The sequence below is a fragment of the Taudactylus pleione genome, unplaced genomic scaffold (genome assembly GCF_031769625.1).
Source record: "Taudactylus pleione unplaced genomic scaffold, aTauple2 ptg001314l, whole genome shotgun sequence".
In the NCBI taxonomy this organism is placed as follows: domain Eukaryota; kingdom Metazoa; phylum Chordata; class Amphibia; order Anura; family Myobatrachidae; genus Taudactylus; species Taudactylus pleione.
Window position 1 is genome coordinate 14,776,218 of NW_028285714.1, and position 6,000 is coordinate 14,782,217.

At 46.5% G+C, this 6,000-nt stretch overlaps 1 pseudogene; it reads right to left on the reverse strand.

The window, feature by feature from the left end:
- LOC148443275 (alpha/beta hydrolase domain-containing protein 17C-like) overlaps positions 1–3,413 on the reverse strand; it is a 32,098-nt pseudogene extending 28,685 nt beyond the window's left edge.
- Between the last annotated feature and the right edge of the window lie 2,587 nt (positions 3,414–6,000).

The window sequence follows — 6,000 nt, forward strand, 5'->3', positions numbered from 1 at the left end:
TGACCGTTAAAGGGTGCTGTAACCCCCAAAGTACACTCCAAACCAAATAAAAAAATATTTTCTGTGTTTGTGAATTGTGTGCGCAGTAGCCGCACGTGCATCAACAAAGTAGTGCCAAGTGTGCGCCTGTGTCCCATAAATAAAGGGCCGGCTGGATTGACCGCTAAAGGGTGCTGTAACCCCAAAAGGGCACTCCAAACAAAATAAAATTTTTTTTTCTGTGTTTGTGAATTGTGTGCACTGTGGCTGCATGTGCATCAACAAAGAAGCAGCGCCAAGCGTGCGCCTGTGTCCCAAAAGTAAAAGGCCGGCTGGCTTGTCCGTTAAAGGGTGCTGTAACCCCCAAAGGGCACTCCAAACAAAATAAAAAAAAAAATTCTGTGTTTGTGAATTGTATGCACTGTGGCTGCACATGCATCAACAAAGGAGCAGCTCCAAACGTGTGCCTGTGTCCCATAAGTAAAGGGCCGGCTGGCTCATTTCTTAAAGGGTGGTGTAACCCACAAAGGGCCTGATTCAGACCCACTCGCGAGCGGCTGTCCGCTCGCAAGTGGGTCGATGTTATGCACTGAGCATGCGCACGACGGAGAGAGCTCCGTCGTGCGCATGCGCCAGACGCGACGAGCGAAGGAAAGTCCTTCGCTCGTTGTGTCCGATCAAAGGGGGCGTGCTGTCAATGTTGATTGACAGCACGCCCCCTTTGGTGGGCGTGCCGGGGGCGTGCCTCCCTGACGGGGGCGTTCCCACGGGAACGCCTCCCATCAGAAGCCGGCCCACTAACATCACTAGTGATGTCAGTGGGAGTGATTTTGGCTCTGATAGAGCCAAAATCACTCCGGAGCTTGCGGTTGAAAACCTCAACCGCAGGCTCCGGCTCGCAATTTCGATGGTCGCGATGGTCTCGACCATCGCGGCCATCACAAAGCACGCTCGTATAGCCTGTGGGTGGTGACCCACAGCTATACGAGCGTCCAGGAGGACGCTCCATGAAAATGGAGCCCGGCCCTCATTCAGAGCGTGCGCTCTGCTCAGAGCGTACGGCTCTGAATGAGGGCCAAAGTGCACTAGTCTCCAACAAAAATAAAAAATTATTTTCTGTGTTTGTGTGCACCTTAGCCGCACGTATATATCAATATAACATAAATGGAGGACCAAACTTTCTCCGATAAAAATAAAATAGGGAAAGATCAAGAATCACTTCCTCCTAGTGCTGAAGCTGCTGCCACTAGTCATGACATAGACGATAACATGCCATCAACATCGTCTGCCAAGGCCGATGCCCAATGTCATAGTAGAGGGCACATACAATCCCAAATGACAAAGTTCAGGAAAATGACCTTGAAAAAAACATTTAAATCATCTGAAGAGAAACGTAAACTTGCCAATATGCCATTTACGACACGGAGTGGCAAGGAACGGCTAAGGTCTTTCCCTATGTTCATGACTAGTGGTTCAGCTTCACATGACGATGGAAGCCCTCCTCCCGCTAAAAAAATCAAACGAGTTAAGCTGGCAAAAGCACAGCGAAGAACTGTGCGTTCTAAGAAGATATCACAAATCCCCAAGGAGAGTCCAAGTGTGGTGGCGGTTGCGATGCCTGACCTTCCCAGCACTGGACGGGAAGAGGTGGCTCTTTCCACCATTTGCACGCCCCCTGCAAGTGCTGAAAGGAGCACCCACAGTCCACTTGCTGATATGCAAACTGAAGATGTCACTGTTGAAGTACAAAAGGATGAGGATACTGGTGTAGCTGGGGCTGAGGAGGAAGTTGGCGAGGAGGATTCTGATGGTGATGTGGTTTGTTTAAATCAGGCTCCGGGGGAGACAGTTGTTGTCCGTGGGATGAAAAAGCCCATCACGGTCATGCCTGGGCAGAAGACCAAACATTCCACCTCTTTGGTCTGGCAATATTTCTATCCAAATCCGGACAACAACTGTCTTGCCATATGTACCATATGTAAAGGTGAAATAAGTAGGGGTAGGGACGTTAACCACCTAGGAACATCCTCCCTTATACGGCACCTGCAGCGCGTTCATAAAAAGTTCCTGTCAAGTTCAGAAACTTTGGCTAAGACCGTAAGCAGTCCAGGGACACCTAAATCCCTTTTTCCTGTTTTATCCAAGGAATCGGTGGATGAGGACGACATCTTGCCTCCGTAGAGCCAGTTTGTGCAGGGACACATTAATTGCCAGCTTGTTTTGTGGGGGCCCAAATGAACCAATCATTTCAGCCACAGTCCTGTGGCAGACCCTGGCGCTGAAATGATTGGTTTGTTAAAGTGTGCATGTCCTATTTATACAACATAAAGGTGGGTGGGAGGGCCCAAGGACAATTCCATCTTGCGCCTCTTTTTTTTCTTTGCAGTATGTACTGTTTGGGGCCTAGTTTTTCAAACTGCCATCCTGTCTGCCACTGCAGTATCACTCCTAGATGGGCCACGTGTTTGTGCCGCCCACTCGTGTCGCTTAGCATAGTCATCCAGCTACCTCGGTGCAACCTTTTGGACTAAAAACAATATTGTGAGGTGTGAGGTGTTCAGAATAGACTGGAAATGAGTGGAAATGAAGGTTATTGAGGTTAATAATAGCATAGGAGCAGAAAAACCCACAAATTCTGTGTTTTTAGCTGTTTTTATGCTCTTTTTTTAAAAAAATACAGATCCACAACACAAAACCCCAAACCCAGAACCCAAAACACGGAAGGGTGATTTTGGCAAAACCAATCCAGATCCAAAACACGAAGAAAGATCCAGATCCAAAACACGAAAAGTGGCCGATGCACACCCCTAGTAACTATACACATGTGCCTCTAGTGTAGCATATCCCCCGCATACATACTGCTCACCCATACAACACTCGCAGTGCATCAGGCAGAGGCAGTGTGAGGGCTGGAGGAGACCCATATACCCCATCTATACATACCGGGTCCTCAGGGCGTGCCAGGCAGCCTATATGTCCGCATACATGTTCTTCTCACTCGGCTTGCCACTGCTTACACCATAGCCAGAATAGTCATACGAGAAAATGTTGCATTTTATGCTGGAGCCCAGGGCAATGTAGCGGCTGCACATCTGGCCTAGGTCAGCGGCATTGACGTGAGAAAAGAGCAGCGTGTACCGGCTCCCAGGGGCACAGCGGACATACATGCAGCCCAGGCTGTTTCCCCGCTTGGTGGTGCAGCGGAACACATCGATCATATCCAGCTCCCGCTGAGAGTACTGCCAGTTAGCCTTCTCTGACAGGTGCAGGCTGCATAGGGGAGGTAGGCAAACTGTGGGGTCCACCTGCTCATCCTGTGCCAGGTCTTGGGATGGAGGGGCCTCAATCTCCCGCAGAGTGTACGTAGGCTTCGGGGGATGAAAGGCCAATCTGGCGGATATGCTGCCGCAAAGGGCTGAGAATATCCTCCTCATCCTCTGGCAGAGCAGTGGTGGTGGGTCCCTGTCCTAATATACTAATCCTAATAATAATATAATACTAATCTAATACTACTATTCCTAATGATAATATAACCCTAATCCTAACTATAATACTAATCCTAAATATAAGTCAAAATAAAATACTTAACACTAATAACTACACTAAAACTATAGCAACTAATCCTAAATGTAAGTCAAAATAAAATACTTAACACTAATAACTACAATAAAACTAATACTAATAAATAATATAATACTATGAACCCTACTCCTAACTATAATACTAATCCTAAATATAAGTCAAAATAAAATACTTAACACTAATAACTACACTAATACTAAGATCACTAATAAAAAATCCACTCCACACACAGCAAAGCCACTACTCTCTCTGAGAGATATCCAAGTAGACATGAGGTAATGTGTCAATGGAGGTGACATCACAGACACTACAATGGAGGTGACATCACAGACACTACAATGGAGGTGACATCACAGACACTACAATGGAGGTGACATCACAGACACTACAGGGCTGCTGCCTCAGCACCCTGCACACAGCTATCATTGTTATATTACCAGATTACATATGTATTGGGCACCTCTATAACTGTTGTACATAATGTTTATATGTAGAATAAATGTTGCAACCATGTAATAAATGACACCCCTATAATTATTGTCATACATGTAAAGACTATGGCTTCCCTGCGCCCCTCATTTCCCCATCGGCGCTTGGAACCCTAATTGCAGGTAATCGCTGGTGGCACCCACCTGCACCCACTTCCAAATATTATACACTGTTGCATACCTCCCAACATGACCCTCTCCAGGAGGGAGACAATGCTCTGGTCCTGGACTTCCCTGGTAAGAGGAGGGTCTGCAGCACAGTTCAAAATTCAAATAGGGGAGCCTCACCAACTGTGATTTCACACACTGCCCAACATCACTGGCTGGGACTCACTGGCAGTTGGTGTGACTCCCCTATTTGAATTTTGGACTGTGCTGCAGCCCCACCTCTGGAGCCTCCACCAATCATAAATTACCAGGGAAGTCCAGGACCAGAGCATTGTGTCCCTCCTGGAGAGGGTCATCTTGGGAGGTATGCTGTTGCTAATAGTGGCACATGGCATACTAATTAAATGTTCCATGTAATTGTTAGCGCAGTACTGAGTCAGTGTCATTTGTATTACACCAATTCAACTTTACTCCTTAGCAAATTTAGGCCCCCATTTACTAACAAGTTTTATCACCAAAACGAGTGATACATTTCACTGTGTATGATAAATGGGGCTCCAGCCAATCAGCTCCCAACTGTCAAATTTATCACTCGTTTTGGTGATAAAACTCGTTAGTAAATGGGGGCCTTAGAATGATCTATATGGCTTATTAACTATAGCAGTAGCACCCACTTATAGCAATCACCCTTAATTATAGCTATATAGTGTAATAGGCGCGTTAGTCAGACAATGCATACACAGGTTATCAGATCCACTTTGCTGTACTTTATGCCAGAACGTCATAAAGACAGCAGCATGTTCACATCCAGTAGTTTCTAAAGAAAACGCTGCGATCCAGTCACTGACTATACACAGTGGCGACACAAGGGGGGTGCGGAGGGGTGACACCAAGAGTGCCAACTTCCCCTCAGTGACAGGAGCCGAGTGCTGCACTCAGGGACGGATTAAATGATGCTCTTATTCACACAGGCAGCTCATAGAAGTTGGTGCTATTTTCTCTTATATTAACATGACACAGGAAAAAGTCAGTGTTATGGGGACCATACATCTGCACTGTATCGCCCCAATTTCCCGTTCTGTCCAACGGTGGGGTCGGGGAATTAGGGAAAATTTATCATGTTAGAAATCCTCGATTCACTGATCCCGACTGAAAAATGATTGGGGTCAGGGATTTTTCACATGCTGTTTTTCCCCAATCCAACGATGGATTGCGGATAGGAAGAACGGGGAATTAGGGCTTTAGATGCGTCGTCTGCATTACTCTATAGCAGTGGTTCTGATCCTCAGTCCTCAAGTTTACCCAACAGGTCATGTTTTAAGGATTTCTATGTGTGGAAGAAGGCTGAATAATTAATGACCCAGCAAAATTGATTAACTCACCTGTGCAAGATTAAAGAAATCCATAAAACATGACCTGTTGGTGGCACTTGATGGCTGGTGTGAGAAACCCTGGCTTACAGTAAGAGCCTTCAGTTGTGTATCAGTGAAATCACATGTACCTGTGATGCTGGATATTACTGGGGAAGGATGGAGGGATCTTCAGATATTGGGCAGCTCCTCAGAGATAAAATGCTGGAGTCTCTCTAGGTATTGTTCGTATTCCTCTAAGTCATTGTGACCTCCTCCTACCACCCAGAGTGGCCGCACAGCCTGTGGGCAGCGTTCGTAGAGTGCCAGTCCATGGGAGAAGCCCACAATCTCGTCATCAGTGCCGTGTATGATGAGCACAGGACAGGTCACCTTGGCGATTTTGTCAATGCTGCAAAGGACATGGTACAAAGGAATTATACAACAGAAACAACATGTAATAGGGCCACTAAATATATAGACTGGAAAATTGC